The sequence below is a fragment of the Salvelinus alpinus genome, chromosome 6 (genome assembly GCF_045679555.1).
Source record: "Salvelinus alpinus chromosome 6, SLU_Salpinus.1, whole genome shotgun sequence".
In the NCBI taxonomy this organism is placed as follows: domain Eukaryota; kingdom Metazoa; phylum Chordata; class Actinopteri; order Salmoniformes; family Salmonidae; genus Salvelinus; species Salvelinus alpinus.
The window spans coordinates 16,593,693-16,620,921 of record NC_092091.1 but is presented as its reverse complement, the minus strand read 5'-3'; positions in this window follow the sequence as shown (position 1 = coordinate 16,620,921).

The following is a 27,229-nucleotide window of genomic DNA, read 5'->3' as shown; positions in this document are numbered from 1 at the left end:
CAACAGATGCATATCTGTATTCCCAGTCATGTGAAATCCATAGATTAGGGCCTAATGAATTTATTTCAATTGACTGATTTCTTTATATGAACTGTCATTTAGTAAAATCTTTGAAATTATTGCATGTTGCATTTATATTTTTGTTCAGTGTATATCTACACTGTAGTTTAGCCATCCCATAATATTATTGCAACAATCTTAATTAGTTACTCTCAAACATTCACAACAGAGGCACATCAACTACAACCCAACTGTCACAACCTTGTTTGTAAACCTTAGAAAGGCTGATCGGTGTCATTTACATCTGAATGAAGATGGTGGCGGGCAAAGTGTGGGAAACCATCCTGATGACGTAAACATATGACGACCTCAGTCTTTAACTACGTCAGGAACCACTGAGAGTATGTTTGTGTACGTGTGTGTGTACGTCACAGGAGGTTGGTGGCACCTTAACTGGGGAGAACAGGTTCATGGTAATGACTGGAGCGGAACAGATGGAATGGGCTCAAATACACCAAACACATGGCTTCCATGTGTTTGATGCCATTCCCCTCGCTCCGTTCCGGCCATTATTATGAGCCGTCCTCCCCTCAGCAGCCTCCTGGGGTGAACGTGTGTGTGTGTGTGTGTGTGTGTGTGTGTGTGTGTGTGTGTGTGTGTGTGTGTGTGTGTGTGTGTGTGTGTGTGTGTGTGTGTGTGTGTGTGTGTGTGTGTGTGTGTGTGTGTGTGTGTGTGTGTGTGTGTGTGTGTGTGCGTGTGCGTGTGTGCGTGTGCGTGCGTGTGTGCGTGTGTGTGTGTGTGGGAGAGTGAGTGTGAGTCAGCATGAGTGTGTTTGTCATTGACGCAGGGTGGCAGCAACAAAGTGACTGGCCATGTGACATCATATCAGTGAGAAAGTGTGTTACATTTGTCCTCTGCCCATCATTACAGGAAGTGACCTACAGTATAGCGACAGCTTGTATCCAGCGATTAGGAGAACAAGATCCTTTGTTTTTGGCCAGTTCTCCTCAACTTAACCTCTGTACGCTGGGACAGCGGGAAAACGCTGATCTCTGCTACAAGTGTGCGGAGGACAGATAATGATCTGATAGTGTTCTCAAGATCCCTTACAGGCCTCTGACTTTGAAATGTGTGGGAGGATAAATGCAATACATTCACTGGTTGTCATGGATACAGAAATGGCCACGTTTAATTTGAACCAAATAGAGCAGGGTTCCCCAACTGGCGGCCAGCGGGTGATTTTATTTGCCCCCCCCCCCCAAAGTTTTCTGAGCCCAAGAAATATGTAATTTTTCATTTTTACTGTTTCACATTAAAGACTGTAAAAACACCAGCAAATCAGTTCCAAGTGATTTTAATTCTGGAAATCTGTTCCAAAGTATTTCCACACATAATAGAGAGATATGTGATCGTATACAAATGTAAGCAAGGTTTGAAATGATTGTGTTTTTTTTTATATTATAGATGTTTGGGATTCAATTTGCAGTGTACAAATTATTTGTAATTATATTTCAACCCCCTGACCATCCGCTCAAAAAAACAACAACACAAGGCTGAATCTAGTTGATGATCCCTGATATAGAGATTCAGGACTGACTGTCATGGATTGTCATATGACGGTGACTGTCCTGGATTGTCATATGATGGTGACAGTCCTGGATTGTTATATGACGGTGACTGTCCTGGATTGTCATATGACGGTGACTGTCCTGGATTGTCATATGATGGTGACAGTCCTGGATTGTTATATGACGTTGACAGTCCTGGATTGTCTCGTATCAGTACTGGATCATCATATGACGCTATCATTGATATGTTGAAAATATTAATCGTACTAGTATTTGAGGGTTGTCAAATATGCATATTGTGCCCCCTTCCCCGAAACACAATTCTCTCTCTGACCTCTGATGTCTGATGATGTGTACAATTAGACCACTTTCAGTGCAGCCCGAAGGACTGGAGGACCCCAACCTGAATCCAGACCTCAGTCTGGCGGGCCTATGAAAGAGTCTGTCAGTGCTAGCTGGATGTGGAGGGAGCAGGGAGCTGAGAAACGTCCCTCTGACCGTCCTCTAAACCTCTAAAAAGGGTGTCCCCCAAATGGCACCCTATTCCCTATATAGGACACTACTTTTGAACAGTGCCCTGTGGAGGAATAGGGTGCCGTTTGGGACACAGTCTAAAGCTCTAAACAGCTGGTACTCCTCCACCATCCCAGCGTCCATTGTGACATCACACCGCCATTACAGGAGCCAAACACAGAAACCCAACACTAACAACCCAGGAACCAGGAAGAGAAGTCTAGGCATAGGTCAAGGCCAATGTCCAAATACACCAGAAACAAATGATCACCGTCAAAGAGGTGTTGTAGGATAAGTGCACGACCCGGCAGAGATAAGTATCATATACTACTGCCACTGGAAAACACCAAACCAATGGGACTGAGAAAGAACAACCCTGAGGCTGTCCTATTTCTGTGTTTCTCTAAGAGTGTAAGCACACTACTAACCCAAAGAACACTAGTTTTCTTAGTTTTCTTCACATAATGGATACACGAGAGGAAGACTGTTTTGGACTCTGGTTTGAATTGACAAGCTCCTTAAATCAGGTTGTTAGGTGTTATACGATGGGCAGCTGAACAACTTGGGCCTCCGACAGCAGCATATCTCCCTGTGCCAGTCACCTTCAAACTGTTGTCCCATAAATTCACAACTCTAACTGACCTTTGCCAAGACAGATCAACAAGCAATCGCCATGGGGTCGTTTCAATCTGGGCTAGGATTACACAGGAAGCTGCCATTGTGTTGTCACTGTCAGAAACCACAAGGACTACTACGAGGAGCAGAGGCCAACAATGTAAAAGCTGTCCTATGAATGTCTAATAATATACCATCATCATCATCACTGAGCAAGAAGTAAGACGGCAAGAAGGAGACTTTTGGTTGCCAAAGAAGTCTTAAGTTGTTTCGTGTACATCAGCAAGATATTGGACCTGTCTACATGACCAAAAGTATGTGGACACCTGCTCGTGTAACATCTCATTCCAAAAATCATAGGCATTAATATGAAGATGGTCCCCCTTTGCTGCCAAAACAGCCTCCACTCTTCTGGGAAGGCTTTCCACTAGAGCAGGTATTCCCAAACTGGGTACAGATTTTTTCTTCACATTTTCAAACAGTTAATTTATATTTTCCAACAGGGCTATACATTTGGGTGAGTTTTTTTCTCACTGAGTAGCCTTGTTTAACTGCCAAAAATAAAATTAAACCATCTAGTGTTCATTGAAAAAACAACACAAATGGCCTAGTCAAATAATTAACATCCAATCACATTAACCGTTACTCTCTCGCGTGAATTCCACTAATGGTCCGTATGTAGCCTAACGTAGCTGCTGCTCATTCCGTTTGCTTGAAAATTGATAAATGGTTAAAAAAAGTAAGGCCTGCGTCGATAGAGACACATACCAGCAGTACTACGCCTACACCTGTCTGACACAAGTTGTTCTGCTTCCACGAGCAGATCCAATGCTAGCATCAGTAATTCTACATTTGTTGCTAGCCCAGCTAGCATGGACACTGACAGTTGTGAATCTGATGCAGCCGAAGAGCTACTGCCCCCTTACCCGGGAAAGCACCGAACAACAGACATGGACGTTGGACCATCGAAGAGGCGTAAATATGATGAGAACTACATTGATTTGGGGTTCACGTATATTGGGAGTAGGGCCTTTCCTCAGCCACAGTATGTTATATGTGAAAAAGTCCTATCTCACAATTTGATGAAACCTTCACTTTGTGCAGACATTTAGAAACAAAACATGCCAATTTGAAAAATAAGCCACGGGAGTTTTTTGAGAGAGAATTAAGAATACTTTAGTAGTAAGACGTGTATAAAAGCAACAGATACCATTAATAAGAAGTGGCTAGAAGTGTCTTATATGGTGAGCTACCGAGTGGCTAGGACAGGCAAGCCCCATGCTATTGTGGAGGACTTAATTCTTCCTGCTGCCGCGGATATGGCTAGGACAATGCTGGGGGAAAAGGCCGAAAAAACTATACAGACAATGTCTTCATCAAACAACACTGTTTCACCAGGGACATGGCTGGAGATGTTTGAAACAATTACTGCTTCGCATACAAGCCAGTGAATTCTATGCGTTACAGCTGGATGAGTCAGCAGACGTGGCAGGCCCGGCACAGTTCCTGGAATATGTCCATTACAATTATTGGGGGTCAATTAAGGAAGACATCCTATTCTGCAAACTACTGGAAACCAGGACAACATGCGAAGATATTTTTAAAGTACTGGACAGCTTTGTGACATCAAATGGACTTTGGTGGTCAAGATGTGTTGGTATCTGTACTGATGGCGCAAAAGCCATGACAGGGAGACATAGTGGAGTGGTAACGCGCGTGAAAGCAGTTGCTCCCGACGCCACTTGGGTACACTGCAGCATCCACCGAGAGGCTCTTGCTGCCAAGGGAATGCCTGACAGCTTGAAATATGTTTTGGGCACTACAGTGAAAATTGTTAACTTTTTTAAAGCAAGGACTTTGAACTCTTATGTATTTTCTGCACTATGCAATGATATGGGCAGCGACCATGTAACGCTTTTACAATATACCGAAGTGAGCTGGTTATCAAGGGGCAAAGAATTTACACATTTTCTTAAATTGAGAGACGAGCTTAAAGTTTTCTTTACTGACCATAATTTGTCTGACCGCTTGCATGATGACGAGTTTCTCACACGACTGGCCTATCTGAGTGATGTTTTTTCTCGCCTGAATGATCTGAATCTAGGATTACAGGGACTCTCCGCAACTATATTCAAAGTGCGGGACAAAATTGAGGCTATGATTAAGAAGTTGGAGCTCTTCTCTGTCTACAAGGACAACACACAAGTCTTTCCATCATTGTATGATTTTTTGTGTGCAAATGAACTCAAGCTTACAATATAGCGAAGCACCTGAGTGAGTTAGGTGCGCAATTACGCACAAACAACTGGATTTGTTATCCCTTTCATGCCCTGCCTCCAGTCCACCTACCGTTATCTGAACAAGCACAGACTGTGTGTGGAAATTAATTTACGACTGAGACTCTCTCCAATACAACCCGACATTGCAGAGTTATGTGCATCCTTTCAAGCACATCCTTCTCATTAACCTGTGGTGAGTTATTCACATTCTTATGTTTAATAAATGTATCGTATAGTGTGTGTGTGGCAGGCTTACAATGATGTCAAAAAACAACATTTGAGAGTGCGCTGATCCTGGTGCTAGAGGAGGTACGCAGCTGGAGGTTGAATGTTTGAAGGGGTACAGGACTAGAAAAAGTTTGGGAACCACTGTACTAGACTATCCGCACATGTATCCTAAAATGTACCAACCAGTACCATGTGAGTTCCTATTTGTACCTCTGAAGGCGCCTTATGTGCACCTTTGACCTTTTTGTACACCAGGGAACAACACTGTACTGTAACTGTACTCTTATATGTGAGAGTGTGTTACTGTATGTTCTTGGTAACAAATAACCATCTTGTGGCACTGCTGAGACATTAGTGCACTCCAGACTAAAAGGTTGCAAGTTCAAATCCTGAGAGAATTTATGCACACTTAGGGCAAAATTCTGTTGGATCTGCATCAGCTATGCGGGTGTCGGCAATCACTTGTTTATGCTTGATCTGATTGAATTTAGGCTTAACGTCAAGTGTCCCTGAGCACAGCTGATTTTTTGTCAGTTTTGACAGATAACTGCACAATTATTGACTTGATTCCGGGCAACTTTTAGAAAAGTGCAGAAATGTATTCTTGCAAATAAATCTGTCACCGACCTCTATCATGGTCACAGACCTGGTGGTGAAGCAGGAAATTCAGGTTGCTGGAGTCCAAAAGGTTGTGAGTTCAAATCCTAGGTGTGGTTGTGTCTCAAGTCTACTGACCAATGTTGAGGTAATTCCATTTAAGTTCCAGGGAATTCAGAAAGTGAACCTAATTCCACATTTTCCAGTATTGAAAATAATTGGAATTTCTGTGTACTACCTGAATATATACTGTAGTGTATATTTAATGTAAAATATAGTTCAGCTGTAGCATTACATTAAAACGTTGTTTCCACTACTTTCACCTCAACTCAGTGGCCGACAACTTACTATAATATGACAGGATGGAAAAAAAGTGTTTCTTTCATAAGCACATTAAACAAATATCATATAAGTTTAAATGAAATTGCAAGTGAGGCATGCCAAGTTAAATTGCAGGATGTAGAAATGTACCGTAAACTGAAACAAAACGTACCGCTAAATTAACAGCAATGACTAACAGTGTAGTTTCATGTTATCACATCTTGAACCACATGATTTCACATGGGAAAAATAACATGATTTCACACATTGTGAAAAAGTGTTTTTGGAACACGAAATCATGTAAATACACCTGTGACATTTCACATGTGAAAACATGTGTTTTTGGAAAACTTCACATGTGAAAACATGTGTTTTGAAATTTCACGTGAACCTATTTTCACACGTGCAATTGCATGTGTTACTGCAGTTCAGCTAAATTATAACCCAATATGTGATTTGAACTCACAAACTCTGAGGTACACAGACGTTTCACGTGTGTGCAGAGTGTGTGTGCTAGTTCTTGTGTGCGCATGCGTGTGTCTGTACCTTTGTGTGTGTCTCTTCACAATCCACGCTGTTCCATAAGTTGCATTTTTACCTGTGTTTTAAATCTGATTCTACTGCTTGCATCAGTTACCTGACGTGGAATAGAGTTCCATGTAATCATGGCTCTATGTAGTACTGTGCCTGTGCCTCCCATAGTCCCACTGTGCCTCCCATAGTCTGTTCTGGGGATTGTAAAGAGACCTCTGGTGGCATGTCTTGTGGGGTATGAATGGGTCTCCGGGCTGTGTGCTAGTAGTTTAAACAGACAGCTCGGTACATTCAGTTTGTCAACACATCTTACAAAAAAAGTAGTGATGAAGTCAATCTCTCCTCTACTTTGAGCCATGAGAGATTGAAATGCATATCATTAATGTTAGCTCCCCATGCACTTTTAAGGGCCAGCCGTGCTGCCCTGTTCTGAGCCAAGTCCATCTTTGTGAACAGTAGTCCAGGTGCGACAATACTAGGGCCTGTAGGACTTGCCTTGTTGATAGTGTTGTTGAGAAGGCAGAGCAGTGCTTTCTTATGGACAGACTTCTCACCATCTTAGCTCCTGTTGTATCAATATGTTTTGACCATGACAGTTTACAATCCAGGGTTACTCCAAGCAGTTTAGTCATCTCAATGTGTTCAATTTCCACATTATTCATTACAAGATTTAGTTGAGGTTAAGGATTTAGTGAATGATTTGTCCCAAATACAATGCTCTTCGTTTTTGAAATATTTAGGACTAACTTACTCCTTGCCACCCATTCTGAAACTAACTGGATCTCTTTGTTAAGTGTTGCAGTCATTTCAGTCGCTGTAGTAGCTGACGTGCTTAGTGTTGAGTCATCCGCATACATAGACACACTGGCTTTACTCCAACCAGTGGCATGTCATTAGTAAAGATTGAAAAAGTAAGGGACCTATACTGCTGCCCTGGGGAATTCCTGATTCTACCTGGATTACTTTGGAGAGGCTTCCATTAAAGAACACTCTCTGTGTTATGTTAAACAGGTAACTCTTTATCCACAATATAGCAGTGGGTGTAAAGCCATAACACATACGCTTTTCCAGCAGCAGTATATGATCGATAATGTCAAAAGCCACACTGAAGTCTAACAAAAGAGCTTCCAGGTCTGAGGACACACACTTTCAAGTAGGCTTAAATTGAAGATATGGCAAATAAGAGTGGCAATATCATCCGCTATTATCCTCAGTAATTTTCCATCCAGGTTGTCAGACCCAGGTGGTTTGTCATTGTTGATAGATGACAACAAAACATTTCACCTCTTCCACACTCACTTTACAGAATTCAAAAGTACAATGCTTGTCTTTCATAATTTGGTCAGATATACTTGGATGTGTAGTGTCAGCCTTTGTTGCTGGCATGTCATGCCTAAGTTTGCTAATCTTACCAATAAAAAAGTATTAAAGTATGTGGCAATATCAGTGGGCTTTGTGATGAATGAGCCATCTGATTCAATAAATGATGGTACCGAGTTTGCCTTTTTGCCCAATATTGTATTTAAGGTGCTCCAAAACTTTTCACTATCACTCTTTATATCATTTACTTTTGTTTCATATTATAGTTTCTTCTTCTTTCTATTTAGTTTAGTCACATGATTTCTCAATTTGCAGTACGTTTGTCAATCGGTTGTGCTGCCAGACTTATTTGCCATACCTTTTGCCTCATCCCTCTCAATCATAAAATGTTTAAATTCCTCATCAATCCAAGGGGATTTAACAGTTTTTGCAGTCATTTTCTTAATGGCTGCATGCTTATTAGTAACTGGAATAAGCAATTTCATAAATGTGTCAACTGCAGCGTCTGGTTGCTTCTCATTACACACTACAGACCAGCAAATATGATTTACATCATCAACATAAGAATCACTATAAAACTTCCTGTATGACCTCTTATACACTATATTAAGCACAGCCTTTGGAACTTTGGTTTCCTAGATATGGCTTCTATATTGTGATCACTACATCCTATGGATTTGGATACTGCTTTATAGCATATTTCTGCAAATTTAGGAAAGATGTGATCAATACATGTTGATGATTTCATTCCTGTGCTGTTTTTAAATACCCTGGTAGGTTGACTGACAACCTGAACCAGGTTGCAGGCACTGGTTACAGTTTGAATTTTTTTCTTGAGTGGGCAGCTTGATGAAAGCCAGTTAATAGTTAAATCACCCAGAAAATATAGTTCTCTGTTGTTATCACATACATTATCAAGCATTTCACACATATTATCCAGATACTGACTGTTATCACTTGGTGGTCAATAGCAGCTTCCCACAAGAAGGGCTTTAGGTGAGGCAGATGAACCTGTAGCCATATCACTTCAACAGTATTTAACATGAGGTACTCTCTAAGCTTTACAGGAATGTGGTTCTGAATATAGACCGCAACACCGCCCCCATTGGCATTTCTGTATTTTTGGTGGATGTTATAACCATGTATTGCTACCACTGTATTATCAAAGGTATTATCTAAGTGAGCTTCAGAGATAGTCTGAATATGAATGACATCTGTTACAAGCAAGTTATTGACTTCATGAACCTTGTTTCTTATGTTGCATATGTTAATATGGGCAATTTTGAGCATTTTTCTGGGTTGCTTGATTGTTTTTAATGCTTTACTGGGAAACTTATCAGAAGTAGACTAACTCATGTTATTTATATTGGAGCTGATAGTGAGCTGCACACAGTGGACTTCCTACTAGGGCACACCGCCTCAGTACTAACAGTGCAACTCTGGTTCATAGGCACATGTTTACTGCACACAATAGCTGTAGGATCAACAGAGGTATTCAGGGCAGTTAGGGGGACATACATTAAGTTAATTACATTGTGTCTCCCAACTCCCATGTGATAATGTACATTTGATGCAGCATTATGACAACTCAGCATCACAATTGTAGGGATTAACTGAGCTGGTCTTGGGCCATTGATAAGTCATTGTCTCAATGCAGCCTTGAAATGCGTGGACAGTGTCCAGGAGTCCAGATACATTATAAAAAATGGGCCTCACAATGGGCCTCAGGATCTCGTCATGGTGTTTCTGTGCATTCAAATTGCCATCGCTAATATGCAATTATGTTCATTGTCCTTGGTTTATACCTGCCCATATTAACTAAAGTGTAGTTGTCTAATGATTTTTCAGCATATTATTCTATTTTAATGTTACTCCTGAATCACTATGATGAATATAACCGTTTTTCTTAAGTGTTTTTCTAACAAAGCTGAAATTTACTTTCAAGTCCAAGGTGTAGATATTCAAGTGTAATCAGTGGTGTAGCAGGATGATTGGAATGCAGTGAATCAAGAGGTGGTGAGTTCAAATCCCAGGTAACGACATGTTGAATAATAATTACTGTATAAACACACAATGTAGTCAGGTGTGTCAGATATGTAAGTTGAGAACATTATGTTAAATGCACTGTGTGTATATTATGGAGACACATTTTTTTTGCAGGGCATCACCTGTGAATTATCATGTGAATATCTGAATCCACATGTGAAAGGTTATGCGATCACGGGAAATATAATCACATGGGAAGTGTTCCAAAAACACTTGGTTTCACATTATGTCACGTGCAAAACGTGGAAATGTGATATGTGAAACCATGTGATTTTCCACAATAGAAATCATATGCTTTTTCCATAATGCCAGTCCATAGGTTTGATTGATAGTGATGCGCTAAAATAACAATGGCACCTAACAGTCATCCTGAGAGTCCTCACATAACACAGATATCAGTAATGTCACGCCCTGACCTTAGTATTCTTTGTTTTCTTTATTATTTTTGGTTAGGTCAGGGTGTGACAAGGGTGATATATGTTTTTTGTCCTGTCTATGGTTAGTTGCCTGTGTCAGCACTGTTATTATATAGCTTCACGTTCGTTTTGTTGTTTTTGTATAGTTCGTTCAGTGTTCTTTCTTTATTAAAGAAGATGTACTCAAATCACGCTGCGCTTTGGTCTCATCACTATAACGAACGACAGAATCACCCACCAACCAAGGACCAAGCAGCGTGGTATCGGGCAACAGCGAGTTCTGGACTCCTGGACATGGGAGGAGATTTTGGACAGAAAAGGACCCTGAGCACAGGCTGGGGAATATCGCCGCCCCAAAGCAGAGCTGGAGGCAGCGAAAGCTGAGCGGCGGCGATATGAGGAGGCAGCACAGCAGCGCGACAGGCACGAGAGGCAGCCCCCCCAAAATGTTGGTCTATCGTTGTCTATCGTTGTCTCTGATTGAGAACCATACTTAGGTAGCCCTTTTTCCCACCTGTCTTTGTGGGAAGTTGACTGTGTTTATGGCACATAGCCTTTAGCTTCACGGTTTGTTTTGTAGTGTTTATTGTTTTGTTCGGCGTCTTTTCAAGTAAAAAGAAAATGTACACTCACCACGCTGCGCCTTGGTCTACTTCATTTGACGGACGTGACAGAACTTCCCACCACCAACGGACCAAGCAGCGTGGTAAGGAGGAGCAGCGTGTTCAGGATTCATGGACTTGGGAGGAAATCCTGGACGGTAAGGGACGCTGGAGGCAGGCTGGGGAGTATCGCCGTCCACGGGAGGAACTGGAGGAAGCAAGAGCAGAGCGGCAGCGTTACGAGGGAACACGGCTAGCAAGGAAGCCCGAGAGGCAGCCCCCCCCCAAAATTGGGAGGGGGCACACAGGGAGTTTGGCTGAGTCAGGTGGTGGAGACCTGAGCCAACTCCCCATGCTTACCGTGGCGAGCGTCGTACTGGTCAGGCACCGTGTTATGCGGTGGAGCGCACGGTGTCTCCAGTATGCGTTCTTAGCCCGGTGCGCTACATTCCAGCTCCCCGCATCTGCCGGGCTAGGGTGAGCATCCAGCCAGAACGGGTTGTGCCAGCCCTGCTCTCCAGACCTCCAGTGCGCCTCCTCGGCCCAGTATATCCTGCGCCGGCTCTGCGCACTGTGTTTCCGGTACGTCTGCACAGCCCAGTGCGTCCTGTGCCAGTGCCCCGCATTTGCAGGGTGAAGAGAACCACCCAGCCAGGACGGGTTGTGCAGGCTCCAAGCTCGAGACCTCCAGTGCGCCTCCACGGCCCAGTGTATCCGGTGCCTCTGCCAAGGACAGGGCCTCCTGTATGTCTCTCCAGCCTGGTGAGTCCTGTGCCTGCGCCCAGAACTAATCCTCCTGTATGTCTCCCCAGCCTGGTGAGCCCTGTGGCAACTCCACGTACCAGACTGCCCATACATCTCCTCACTTCAGTGATGATCCATGGCAAGAAGCCTCCAGTGATGATCCATGGCACGAAGCCTCCAGTGAGGAGTCGTGACACATGTCACGCCCTGACCTTAGAGATCCTTTTTATGTCTCTATTTTGGTTTGGTCAGGGTGTGAGTGGGGTGGGTATTCTATGTTCTATTATTTGTATTTCTATGTTTTGGCTGGGTAGGGTTCTCAATCAGGGACAGCTGTCTATCGTAGCAATATGAGGAGGCAGCACAGCAGCGCGACAGGCACGAGAGGCAGCCCCCAAAAATGTTTGTCTATCGTTGTCTATCGTTGTCTCTGATTGAGAACCATACTTAGGTAGCCCTTTTTCCCACCTGTCTTTGTGGGAAGTTGACTTTGTTTATGGCACATAGCCTTTAGCTTCACGGTTTGTTTTGTAGTGTTTATTGTTTTGTTCAGCGTCTTTTCAAATAAAAAGAAAATGTACGCTCACCACGCTGCGCCTTGGTCTACTTCATTTGACGGCCGTGACAAACGCTGAGATCAAGTTGTTTCTCAGACAAATCTACTGATTGATAGTAGCCCTTGGCTAAGGATATTTACCTCAAAACATTAGAAAATAAATCCTTTTAGCGTATGAGTTTTACTAAAGTGGAGAATGATGATAGAGTATAACACTAACATGTGAATGAAATGTTTAGAAAGCATTTGTAAAAACACCTCTTTGGCAGATCTGAGATTTTATTTTTCTGAAGCAGTGGAATTTTAACTAGCTGAGGGTTAGCTTTGTATTGATAGATTCAGCAAAAACCAAACATTTGAGGAAGTCGACTACTGACAGATTAACCTGCCCACTGTACAGTATTTTATACTCATACGTTGCAAAAAACCCAGCCCCAATGTCTATCATACACTGTTCAAAGTGGACAGAAATGTTGTCAAGCAGTAGAACATTTGAGGTGTCGTTTCTCCCTACTGGTGAGCACCGGCCCAACTTAAGAACTGATCATAAATGTCTTCATATTTTCTTCACCCACGGACAGCAGACTTTTTCTTTCCTTCACGGTACGATTACACACATCCCTCTGCCCCCAGAGGCCTCCCTGCTGTGTCTCCCACTTCCTGGTCAGAAAGTCATTTGTCAGTATTAACTTGGATCATGTAGAGAGCCACCAATAGGTACTAAGGTTAGGACACAGCAGTTGAGTAAATAATGGTCCCAATCCTCCTGGGGTATCGGTTTCACGCTTAAGTCACCGGGCGGGCTACTACCCTTACCTCAGGGTAAACATTCAGTGTCCACATACAGACCAGACAGACACTCAGGTGTCAGACCGGCCATTCTCATTTCTACTGGGTCCGCCCCTGGATCATACTTATGAAGTATATACCTAGTACATGTATTGTGCTGTGAGAGTGACAAGCTGATGCATTTGAACAGCAGGGAATCCTAATGCATTGATAGGTCAGGGATGCCCTGGTCCTCTTTCTCCCTTCACACTGGGTTAATAATGCTGTCCTATACAATTGCTTCTCTCAGTGCAGGCATACCCTGACCGACCTTGGACTTGGGAGGTTTTTGATACGGAGCTATTTACCGACAGATTATGGGGATAGTCGGCCTTCACCCCTGTCTGCAGCCTGATGGACAACCTGCCCTCTCAGTGGATCCCTGATCTCACCTCCTTGATCTCAGCCTTCACCGCCAAACGCTCCTCCTCTGCTTACTGATATCTGTGTTATGTGAGGACTCTCAGGATGACATTGTTATTTTAGCGCATCACTATTATTCAAACCTATGGACGGGAGGGTTGACCTGAGCCTGGCAGCGTGGCAGGACAGGTAACCTGAAGTCATGTTACCTCCACCATCTCTGACCAACTGAAAACACACACATGCATTGAGATGATCATGAACTGGTCTCTAGGAGATACTGGTGAACAACTGGAATGTTCTTTCTTCTAGGCTCCCTGCTCAGTTCCTCCAAATCTAAAGAGATCATTTTACTTAACAGTGGTGATGGCTGGTCAGAACTCAGATCTAAGTAACCTCTCCAATATCTTAGTTGGCTGAATGTAGGTTTGATCAAACATGTGCTATGGATGTATATTTACATTTGACCTAGCTATCTCAAAGTGAGTGACTTAAAGATTATAAGATGAAATGGGGAAGAAACCAAACCAAGACAATGATACTGACCATAGGCTACACTCTTACAAAAAAAGGTTCTGTCTAGAACCTAAAACAGTTATTTGGCTGTTCCCAAAGGAGAACCCTTTGAATGACTATTTTTGGTTGCAGGTAGAACCCTTTTTGTTCCAGGTAGAACCCTTTTGGCTTTCATGTAAAACCCTTTCCACAGAGGTTTCTACATGGAACCCAAAAGAGTTCTACCTGTAACCAAAAAGGAACCAATAGGGTTCTCCTAGGGTTCTCCTATGGGGACAGCTGAAAACCCCTTTTGGATCCCTTTTTCTAAGAGTGTAGTTAACAGTTGGAAACTTAGCTATGCTTTCCCAAACAATTGTGACTTGCTGTGTGGCTGATAAAACGTTCAATGATGATTGGGTTACAGCTCCCCCTTCCACCCTCTAGAGAACCTGTATCCTGGGGCTCACACTCTTACCCCCTGGGTTTACCCCCATAGGGGCCCGAACCCTCTTGGTAGTTCCAGTTTGGACTTAATCACTCCTGAGTGTGCCCTTGGGACCTATTTAGAACATGTCGCCTACACTCTGAAGGTAACTTTTCTTTGACACCTCTCCGCCCCAAGTGTTAAAAGAGTGCATCTTCAAAATGGGAGTTGCCATATGTACCGGGCTGGCGGTTTCAAATGGGCTTTCCATCAAGTGCCAGTGTATTTTACTCCTCTTACAGCCAGGGCACACTCAGAGCCAAGGACATGTCCTCTGTTGAAAGCTCTGCCATATTTGGGGAAGTGGGTTTGAAGGTTGAGAGGACTTGGAGGAATGTCCTGGTTGGGGAAAGTCTGGTAAATTAGACTGAAGGCAGGGTAATATCACAGACCTAGGAGCACTTAAAGAAAGAGATGGTGATCTGATCATATGTTGGGGGTTGGGCGGATGCTGAAGGTAACAGGGTTCATGGATTCATCTGGTGTAGAGGTAATCTGGTATATACAGACTTGAAAATAAAAGTGGTTCTTCAAAGCTTATCAATAATGCTAATGATCTAATTTCAATATGTACTGGATGAGAATTAATCAGGCATTCAGTCACGTGGACTTTTATTCTGTTTCTGTATTAACTGGTCATATTATTACAGATTACTGCTGATTTTCTTGCTCTCTACTGTCATCCTTTGATCTTCACCAGCTAAAAGGCTATACCTATTGTGAACCCAACCCCATGTTCTACTTATGAGGCCAATGCCAACTATCCCATGAACACACTCATAAACCATGATGACATATTGCCTCCCCAAGAATTGGGTCACACCTCTTCACCTGTGTCCAACATCCTCGCCTCTCCGGACACTAACTAGGTAGCCTCGTGGTTAGAGCATTGGGCCAGTAATTGAAAGGTTGCTGGATCAAATCCCATGCTGACAAGGTAAAAATCTGTCGTTCTTCCCCTGAACAAGGCAGTTAACCCACTGCTCCTAGGCTGTCATTGTAAATAAGAATTTGTTCTTAAATGACTTGCCTAGTTAAATAAAATAAAAATATAATGTTGTCTTGTGCTAAGCAGCAGTGTGTTTGGAGAAACAGCAGGGACAACCTGTTTTTGATACTAGGTAGCACATTTTTCCAAGGGTGTACATTTCAAATATATTTCACAAATATGTCATCTTGATTTGATTTGCCCACTGCTTTGGTTTAGTTAGGTGTGATCTAACCTTTTGGGATGTCAACCACAGGTCTACCAGAGCCGGGTCCAAAATAACCCCTCAACTAAAGACTTCAATGCCAGAGACACTGTTGGGGTTCTCTGCTATGTACACATCATAAACAATACATAGTCCAAAATAGGGACCAGGGTAAGAGAGACGCTGCTGAAAGGTCTAGGCTCTGGTTGGTATCTAATAGGGTCGGGACAATACCAGTATCACAATATTTTCTCCATAGCAAAAAGAGAAAACACAAAGCAGAACTCTTGGGTCCCATAAAAACCTGCTGTATGTAAAATATTGTGTGCTATAACTTGGAAAATAAATACATGTGACTCTGGATGACAACATAATGATGTTAGTTTCCAACATTAGAGCAGTTTTTCCTAAAGAAGTTTAATCTGCTTCGTGTTTTGTTTCCTTGCCACGATACTAACACGACCAAAAAAAACTGATTTGATTTCATACTGGCATTGTCCCGGCCCTAGTATCTAGAGAGGAGAGCTCTAGTCTCGGGTGTGGTTTAATTCACAGCGGATCCATGATCACCTATCACTGTATCATGTGCAGGTTCATTAAAATCATAGAAATACAATCAAATCAAATAGTATATTAGACTAGTATATAGCAGTATTTCTTTAATAATTGTCTATAATCTATTTTTGTGATGACAATAGCATGACTACTTCATGAGAGCACAGCCGAAGAGAATGACCCGTCTTTCCTGACAGGGTGAACACAGTCAGAGAGCATTATGAACGGGGTTGTTACAACTGTTACATCATTATGGAGGGGGCTGTTACATCATTATGGAGGGGGCTGTTACATCATAATGGAGGGGGCTGTTACAACATTATGGAGGGGGCTGTTACAACATTATGGAGGGGGCTGTTACAACATTATGGAGGGGGCTGTTACATCATTATGGAGGGGGCTGTTACATCATTATGGAGGGGGCTGTTACAACATTATGGAGGTGGCTGTTACAACATTATGGAGGGAGCTGTTACATCATTATGGAGGGAGCTGTTACATCATTATGGAGGGGGCTGTTACAACATTATGGAGGTGGCTGTTACAACATTATGGAGGGAGCTGTTACATCATTATGGAGGGGGCTGTTACAACATTATGGAGGGGGCTGTTACATCATTATGGAGGGGGCTGTTACATCATTATGGAGGGGGCTGTTACATCATTATGGAGGGGGCTGTTACAACATTATGGAGGGGGCTGTTACATCATTATGGAGGGGGCTGTTACATCATTATGGAGGGGGCTGTTACAACATTATGGAGGGGGCTGTTACATCATTATGGAGGGGGCTGTTACAACATTATGGAGGGGGCTGTTACATCATTATGGAGGGGGCTGTTACAACATTATGGAGGGGGCTGTTACATCATTATGGAGGGGGTTGTTACAACTGTTACATCATTATGGAGGGGGCTGTTACAACATTAAGGAGGGGGTTGTTACAACTGTTACATCATTATGGAGGGGGCTGTTACATCATTATGGAGGGGGCTGTTACAACATTATGGAGGGGGCTGTTACAACATTATGGAGGGGGCTGTTACATCATTATGGAGGGGGCTGTTACAACATTATGGAGGGGGCTGTTACAACATTATGGAGGGGGCTGTTACATCATTATGGAGGGGGCTGTTACAACATTATGGAGGGGGCTGTTACATCATTATGGAGGGGGCTGTTACAACATTATGGAGGGGGCTGTTACATCATTATGGAGGGGGCTGTTACATCATTATGGAGGGGGCTGTTACAACATTATGGAGGGGGCTGTTACATCATTATGGAGGGGGCTGTTACAACATTATGGAGGGGGCTGTTACATCATTATGGAGGGTGCTGTTACAACATTATGGAGGGGGCTGTTACATCATTATGGAGGGGGTTGTTACAACTGTTACATCATTATGGAGGGGGCTGTTACATCATTATGGAGGGGGCTGTTACAACATTATGGAGGGGGCTGTTACATCATTATGGAGGGGGTTGTTACATCATTATGGAGGGGGCTGTTACAACATTATGGAGGGGGCTGTTACATCATTATGGAGGGGGCTGTTACATCATTATGGAGGGGGCTGTTACAACATTATGGAGGGGGTTGTTACATCATTATGGAGGGTGCTGTTACAACATTATGGAGGGGGCTGTTACATCATTATGGAGGGGGTTGTTACAACTGTTACATCATTATGGAGGGGGCTGTTACATCATTATGGAGGGGGCTGTTACAACATTATGGAGGGGGCTGTTACATCATTATGGAGGGGGTTGTTACATCATTATGGAGGGGGCTGTTACAACATTATGGAGGGGGCTGTTACATCATTATGGAGGGGGCTGTTACATCATTATGGAGGGGGCTGTTACATCATTATGGAGGGGGCTGTTACATCATTATGGAGGGGGCTGTTACAACATTATGGAGGGGGCTGTTACATCATTATGGAGGGAGCTGTTACATCATTATGGAGGGGGCTGTTACAACATTATGGAGGGGGCTGTTACAACATTATGGGGGGGGGGGCTGTTACAGCTGTTACAACATTATGGAGGGGGCTGTTACATCATTATGGAGGGGGCTGTTACAGCTGTTACATCATTATGGAGGGGGCTGTTACAACATAAGACTAAAGCTTGTGCAAAATATAATTTCTGTGGGAAAGAGTCATTGTACAGAAACTCTAGTGATAGAAGCTCAAGGTGGAGCTACTGTAAGAGTGCTAGAGCTTCAGGGTCCCCTGGGTTGTATTCAGTGGGGTGAAGCGTTTCGAACGTTACAGATAGAAATGTAATGTATAGAGCTGACACAATGCCCAATTCTACATGACAGAAAATCATACCTGTTCTAGAAAATGCTTTTCTGTCTGAATGTTTCCCCCCCTGAACAGAGCCCTGGTAACAGAACCTGTGGTGCAGTTGGACGGCGCAGCGTAATAATTGGGGAATTACAGCTGTTAGTCACATGAAATACACTGCAGTTGTGGGTTCGGGGACCTAAGGGTCGGGTCACAGGAAGCAAATGTGTAATTTAGGGGTGGTGAGTGCCAATTTCAACCCCCCCCCGCCCCCCCCCCCTCCCAATGCTCACACACCGTACCTCTCGATTAACACTCCTGTTAGTGAAGTGAGTACTCCTGAAAAAAGCACAGACAAAACATAATCAATAAAATATTTCTAATAATCGATTTGCCTCTCATGGACAGAGTTCCGGGTTGGGTCTCTCTACCTTCCAATTGAGATGAATGTGCACAGAGTACTTCATGGTGGAGGTGGGGTTATGGTAAGGGCAGGCATAAGCTACAGACAGCAAACACAATTGCATTTTATCTATGGTAATTTGAATGCACAAAGATACTGTGACGAGATCCTGAGGCCCATTGTCATGCCATTCATCGGCAGCTATCACCTCATGTTTGAGCATGATAATGCACAGCCCCATGTCGCAAGGATCTGTACACAACTCCTGAAAGCTGAAAATGTCCCAGTTCTTCCATGGCCTGTGTAACGACAGCCTTCCTTCTCTTCGTCTGAAGAGCAGGTGTAGCAGGGATCGGACCAAGACGCAGCATATTCCGTGTTCAACATGATTTTAATAAAGAGACGAATAACGTGAACACTATACAAATACAAAAATAACAAACGTGGAAAAACGAAACAGTCCTATCTGGTGCAGAGAAACACAAAGACAGGAAACAACCACCCACAAATCCCAACAAAAAACAGGCTACCTTAATATGGTTCCCAATCAGAGACAATGAAAAACACCTGCCTCTGATTGAGAACCACATCAGGCCAATTGACAATCCTCACATAGAAACACAAAACATAGAATGCCCACCCAGCTCACGTCCTGACCAACACAAAACAAGGAAAAACACACAAGAACTATGGTCAGAACGTGACAGCCTGCATACTTAGCAGACATGATACCCATTGAGCATGTTTGGGATGCTCTGGATGTACGACAGTGTGTTCCAATTCCCACCAATCAATATCCAGCAACTTCACACAGCCATTGAAGATGAGTGGGACATCATTCCACAGGCCACAATCAACAGCCTGATCAACTCTATGTGAAGGAGATGTGTCGCACTGCATGATGCAAGTGGTTGTCACACCAGATATGGACTGGTTTTCCCTAACTTTTATTTTATCCTTGACCAACAGATGCACATCTGTATTCCCAGTCTTGTGAAATCCATAGATCAGGGCCTAAGGAATTGATTTCAATTTACTGATTTCCTTATATGAACTGTAACAGTGAAATCTTTGAAATTGTTGCACGTTGTGTTTATATTTTTGATCAGTGTAATTTTGTTATTTGAGAGTGAGCTAGCCCTTTAATAAAAGGTCTTCTGTGGGTTGGCCTCTCTCCATTCCACTACGGTGTACCATCACTGCTCATGCAGTATGAGCTTCCCAGATGGGCCATCAGCAGGGTAGACACCTGTCTTGTATCTCTCCCCTGGCCTTGGAAAGGCCTGTCCAGGAAGGTCACTGTGCTACCGGGCTAACTGGGACAAAGACCACTGTCAGCAGGTCAAGGGTGAAACGATTAGCCATAATGGACGGTGGGGCATTGTGAGAATCCCTCCGAAGAAAAATCTAAACTAATCCGAAATAAGAAAAACCCCTGAAATAAAAATGTATATTACAACAGTGTAAACACACGTTAAAAAGCTATGGCGAGAGAGAGAGAGAGAGAGAGAGAGAGAGAGAGAGAGAGAGAGAGAGAGAGAGAGAGAGAGAGAGAGAGAGAGAGAGAGAGAGAGAGAGAGAGAGAGACGGGGGGGTATCCCCAAACTCATCTGGAAACCACATCCACTACTATACCACCCCTAAACCCCCTCCCCTAACCCACTACCCCCACCACTAACACCTAACCCACTACTCCCTCCCCTACCCCCTGCCCCCTCCCCTAACCCATCACACCCTCCCCTAACCCACTACCTCTTGGTGTGAATGGCCAGGGTGGGACAGTCAGTACGATCGAGAACAGCATGTCAGTACATACCCGCTCCGCTCCTCTGTCCCTTCCCTACTGTTGTCATGGGGAAGAAGCTACTGACAGCTTAAACGAGCCTCCATGCTACCATCTGGAGGTGGCCTGGATGGGTTGTTTCTATACAGTGCCTTGCAAAAGTATTCACCCCCTTGGTGTTTTTCCTATTTTGTTTCATTACAATCTGTAATTTAAATAGATTTTTATTTGAATTTCATGTAATGGACATACATAAAATAGTCCAAATTGGTGAAGTGAAATGAAAAAAAATTGAAAAGTGGTGCGTGCATATGTGTTCACCCCCCTTTGCTTTGAAGCACCTAAATAAGATCTGATGCAACCAATTACCTACAGAAGTATATATACTGAGATTGCACACAGTCCACCTGTGTGCAATCTCAGTATATATACATCTGTTCTGAAAGGCCCCAGAGTCTGCAACACCAATAAGCAAGGGGCACCACCAAGCAAGTGACACTATGAAGACCAAGGAGCGCTCCAAACAGGTCAGGGACAAAGTTGCGGAGAAGTACAGATCAGGGTTGGGTTATAAAAAAAGCACCATTAAATGCATTATTAAAAAATGGAAAGAATATGGCACCACAACAAACCTGCCAAGAGAGGGCCCAACACCAAAACGCATCATGCTGTGGGGATGTTTTACATCCGCAGGGACTGGGAAACTGGTCAGAATTGAAGGAATGATGGATGGCACTAAATACAGGGAAATTCTTGAGGGAAACCTGATTCAGTCTTCAAGAGATTTGAGACTGGGACGGAGGTTCACCTTCCAGCAGGACAATGACCGTAAGCATACTGCTAAAGCAACACTCGAGTGGTTTAAGGGGAAACATTTAAATGTCTTGGAATGGCCTAGTCAAAGCCCAGACCTCAATCCAATTGAGAATCTGTGGTATGACTTAAAGATTGCTGTACACCAGCAGAACCCATCCAACTTGAAGGAGCTGGAGCAGTTTTGCCTTGAAGAATGGGCTAGATGTGCTAAGCTTATAGAGACATATCCCAAGAGACCTGCAGCTGTAATTGCTGCAAAAGGTGGCTCTACAAAGTATTGACTTTGGGGGGGTGAATAGTTATGTACGCTCAAGTTTTCCGTTTTTTTGTCTTATTTCTTGTTTGTTTCCCAATAAAATTATTTTGCATCGTCAAAGTGGTAGGCATGTTGTTTAAATCAAATGATACAACCCCCCCCAAAAAATCTATTTAAATTCCATGTTGTAAGGCAACTGTCACGAACGTTGTCAGGGAAATGACCGGACCAAGGTGCAGCGTGGTGAGTGTACATTTCTTTTTATTTTAAATGTCGTCAACAAAAACAAGAAACAACAAAAACGACCGTGAAGCTGACTAGGGCTATACAGGCCACTAACACAGACAACTACCCACAACTGACTAGGGCTATACAGGCCACTAACACAGACAACTACCCACAACTAAGGTGGAAAAACAGGCTGCCTAAGTATGATTCCCAATCAGAGACAACGATAGACAGCTGTCCTTGATTGAGAACCATACCCGGCCAAAACATAGAAACAGAAAACATAGAAATAAAGAAACTAGAATGCCCACCCTAGTCACACCCTGGCCTAACCAAAATAGAGAATTAAAGCCTCTCTATGACCAGGGCGTGACAGCAACAAAATACGAAAAATGCTAACGGGGTGAATACTTTTACAAGCCACTGTAGGTTAGACTAAATTCGGTCTAACCTTTCTGTGTGATTTCATGGGAAAATAAGAGTAGAAAAGGGCTCTTAGAGTGTTGGTTCAGTAAGGAGAAGCAGTTTTGACTGAGATGCAATGAAACATAACAGAATTAACAACAGAGAGACATGATAATCTTTTAGAAAAATCTGCAAAGTACTTAATACATTTGACTCGATTCACACTTCAAACCACACTCAAATCAAATCAATTTTATTTGTCACATGCGCCTAATACAACAGGTATAGGCCTTACAGTGAAATGCTTACTTACAAGCCCTTAACCAACAACGCAGTTTTAGGAAAATAACCCCCCAAAAAGTAAGAGATAAGAATAACAAATAATTAAAGAGCAGCAGTAAATAACAATAGCGGGGCTATATACAGGGGGTACCGGTACTGAGTCAATGTGCTGGGGCACCGGTGTCGAGGTAATTATTCAGTACAAAATAATAGAATTCCTTCAAGAAAACATTACAAATGTAAGATACGTGTTGATGAAAAAAAACATATTACAAGCAAAAAAGAATACTCAGATGTTTAGCTTTTTTTATGCTTCTTAACTTTACCTAATCAAGATTATCCCAACAGTCGGAAATTACTGGTGCCAACATTACACTACGTGGCCACAGAATTGTGAAGCCAAACCTCTTCAAGCAGCCATATTTACGACCCTGCCTAGCCCAGCCTGCCACCCAGACTAAACATGCCTGGGTGTGAGGTGATTATTCACAGTCACTCAAGTTCCCTCTGGCCTGGTCTGAAGGCTGGCTTACTAAGCCCCCTAGGTGCTATGAACGTGCACTTCTGCAGGTCGATATTAAACATGATACCCACTGGATGGACAAACAGTGTTTACCAAGCATGACAAGGCTATCCAGACCTGCAAAATCCATTGTGGGGTTTAAAAATGAGTACCCATTGTTTTCCAACATCCACCTGTTTACATGGGTATCTTTGAAATGCGTGTGTTTGTACAGTACTTTGCCATCTATCTTTCCATACCTCCAGCCAATCCACTGTTGACACTGTTGAACTTTAGCTGTACTTTTACCACCATTGTCTACATGGAAATGTGTGTGTGCGCAATGTATCAGAATAACACTGGACATTCACAAGTTAACACAATGCATACCATTCATAGTGGAGAAGACGGAGACTAACAGAAGTGGAGAGTTTTTTTTGCTTCTCTATGCAATGGGGATGATTAAGTGAGTCAGTGATACCATAACTTCTTCAGCAGTACCCAGAAAGACCCCAGAAAGAGAGCAGGTCATAGTTGGGTGGTGCCTCCACAGTGGAGTGTGGTGATGATCACACATGTTAATGGAGCATGTGAAAGCAGCGTGGCCGATGGGATTTGGCATGGACACGTTGGACAGGGCCCTCTGAGGACTACTTCCACTGTCAACGCCTCACAGCTCCTATTGGTGTCTCCAAGACACCAAGAGGAACAAGGAACAAGTTCATCCATATGTATCGATCACATTTCTACTAGTACCGTAGAACTGTGTTCTAAAGCTGTATCCGTACCCATTGGATGCAGTGATCCCAATATAGTGGCTATATTCAGGAAAGCCAAAGTTCCAACAGCTGGGCCTAAAATAGCATATAAGAGATCATACTAAATATTTTGCTGTGACTCTAATGTGGATGATATTAAAAAATATTTGTTGGTCTGATGTGATTAATGAGGAGCATACAGACACTGCACTTGATGGATTTATGAAATTGCTTCTTCCAATTATTGATAAACATGCACCTGTTAAGAAACTGACTGTTAGAACTGTTAAGGCTCCATGGATTGATGAGGAATTGAAAAACTGTATGGTTGAAAGAGATGGCTAATGGCTAAAAGGAGTGGCTAATACGTCTGGCTGCACATCTGATTGGCTGACTTACTGCAAATTGAGAAATGATGTGATTAAACTCAACAAAAAGAATAAGAAACTATATTATGAACCCAAGAGCAATGATATAAAGACTGATGGAAAAAACTTGAGTACTTTAAATTAAATTATGGGCAGAAAGACAAATTCAACTGCATTTTTAATCGAATCAGATGGCTTATTCATTAAAAAAAAACATTTGATGTTGCCAATTATTTTAAAGATTACTTCATTGGCAAAGTGGGCAAACTTATGCAGGAAATGCCAACAACTAACAGTGAGCCATCGTATTCATGCATAAAAAAACAAATAATGAAAGAAAATAATTGCAAGTTTGAATTTTGTAAAGTTAGTGTGGGAGAGGTGGAAAAATTATTGTTATTGATCAATAATGACAAACCTGGCATTGACAACTTAGATGGAAAGCTACTGAGGATGGTAACTGACTCTATAGCAACTCCTATACTGTATGTCATATCTTTAACCTTTTTATGTGTGGGTTCCAAATATCTCCAACCGTTGCCCCTGTGTGAGTTTTTTCATGTGCTTGATGGTCAGAATGTCACGTCACTGTCACGTTCTTCTAAATGAGCGGACCAAGGCGCAGCGTGCATTGAGTTCCACATCTTTTTAATACAAAGTGAAACTAGAAACAAAACAACAAAACTTACAAAGAACGTGAAGTCATAGTGCCCAAACACACTAACACAAACAATATCCCACAAATGCAGGTGGGGAAAAAGCCTACCTAAATATGATCCCCAATTAGAGGCAACGATTACCAGCTGCCTCTAATTGGGAACCACACAAACCACCAACCTAGAAATCTAAAACTAGATACCCCCCCAGTCACGCTCTGACCTAAACACCATAGAGAACCGAGGGCTCTCTATGGTCAGGGAGTGACACTCACTGTTCCAAAATGTGATTGTTACGCAACAGGACAGTTACCCGCGCTGCCCTCAAACCAAGGCACGCTGCCTGCTAATTATCTATAGGCTATGTTTCAACTTGTCAATTTCAAATTATTTTCTGAGAAGTTTTATTTTCTAACAACAGTTTGAATTGAGGTGTGTTCCGCCTCCTTGTTAATTCACATAAGCAGTTGCCCATTTCACAAAAGTTTTCTCACAGTACATTTTCTGGCTGGTGCCCTAATTGCCTTCATGGTTGTTTTCCTTACAAATTGGACTTTGGACATGTGTGCATTCCTATCAAAGTAAGTGGCTTATTTTCTGTATATCGTGTTGTTGTTTCTGCTGTAGCACACCATATGTATGTATGGATCATAATGTACAGTGGGGCAAAAAAGTATTTAGTCAGCCACCAATTGTGCAGGTTCTCCCACTTAAAAAGATGAGAGAGGCCTGTAATTTTCATCATAGGTACACTTCAACTATGACAGACAAAATGAGGAAAAAAAATCCAGAAAATCACATTGTAGGATTTTTAATGAATTTATTTGCAAATTATGGTGGAAAATAAGTATTTGGTCACCTACAAACAAGCAAGATTTCTGGCTCTCACAGACCTGTAACTTCTTCTTTAAGAGGCTCCTCTGTCCTCCACTCGTTACCTGTATTAATGGCACCTGTTTGAACTTGTTATCAGTATAAAAGACACCTGTCCACAACCTCAAACAGTCACACTCCAAACTCCACTATGGCCAAGACCAAAGAGCTGTCAAAGTACACCAGAAACAAAATTGTAGACCTGCACCAGGCTGGGAAGACTGAATCTGCAATAGGTAAGCAGCCTGGTTTGAAGAAATCAACTGTGGGAGCAATTATTAGTAAATGGAAGACATACAAGACCACTGATAATCTCCCTCGATCTGGGGCTCCACGCAAGATCTCACCCCGTGGGGTCAAAATGATCACAAGAACGGTGAGCAAAAATCCCAGAACCACACATGGGGGACCTAGTGAATGACCTGCAGAGAGCTGGGACCAAAGTAACAAAGCCTACCATCAGTAACACACTACGCCGCCAGGGACTCAAATCCTGCAGTGCCAGACGTGTCCCCCTGCTTAAGCCAGTACATGTCCAGGCCCGTTTGAAGTTTGCTAGAGATCATTTGGATGATCCAGAAGAAGATTGGGAGAATGTCATATGGTCAGATGAAAACAAAATATAACTTTTTGGTAAAAACTCAACTCGTCGTGTTTGGAGGACAAAGAATGCTGAGTTGCATCCAAAGAACACCATACCTACTATGAAGCATGGGGGTGGAAACATCATGCTTTGGGGCTGTTTTTCTGAAAAGGGACCAGGACGACTGATCCGTGTAAAGGAAAGAATGAATGGGGCCATGTATCGTGAGATTTTGAGTGAAAACCTCCTTCCATCAGCAAGGGCATTGAAGATGAAACGTGGCTGGGTCTTTCAGCATGACAATGATCCCAAACACACCGCCCGGCCAACGAAGGAGTGGCTTCGTAAGAAGCATTTCAAGGTCCTGGAGTGGGCTAGCCAGTCTCCAGATCCCAACCCCATAGAAAATCTTTGGAGGGAGTTGAAAGTCTGTGTTGCCCAGCAACAGCCCCAAAACATCACTGCTCTAGAGGAGATCTGCATGGAGGAATGGGCCAAAATACCAGCAACAGTGTGTGAAAACCTTGTGAAGACTTACAGAAAACGTTTGACCTCTGTCATTGCCAACAAAGGGTGTATAACAAAGTATTGAGATAAACTTTTGTTATTGACCAAATACTTATTTTCCACCATAATTTGCAAATAAATTCATTAAACATCCTACAATGTGATCTTCTGGATTTTCTTTTCTCATTTTGTCTGTCATAGTTGAAGTGTACCTATGATGAAAATTACAGGCCTCTCTCATCTTTTTAAGTG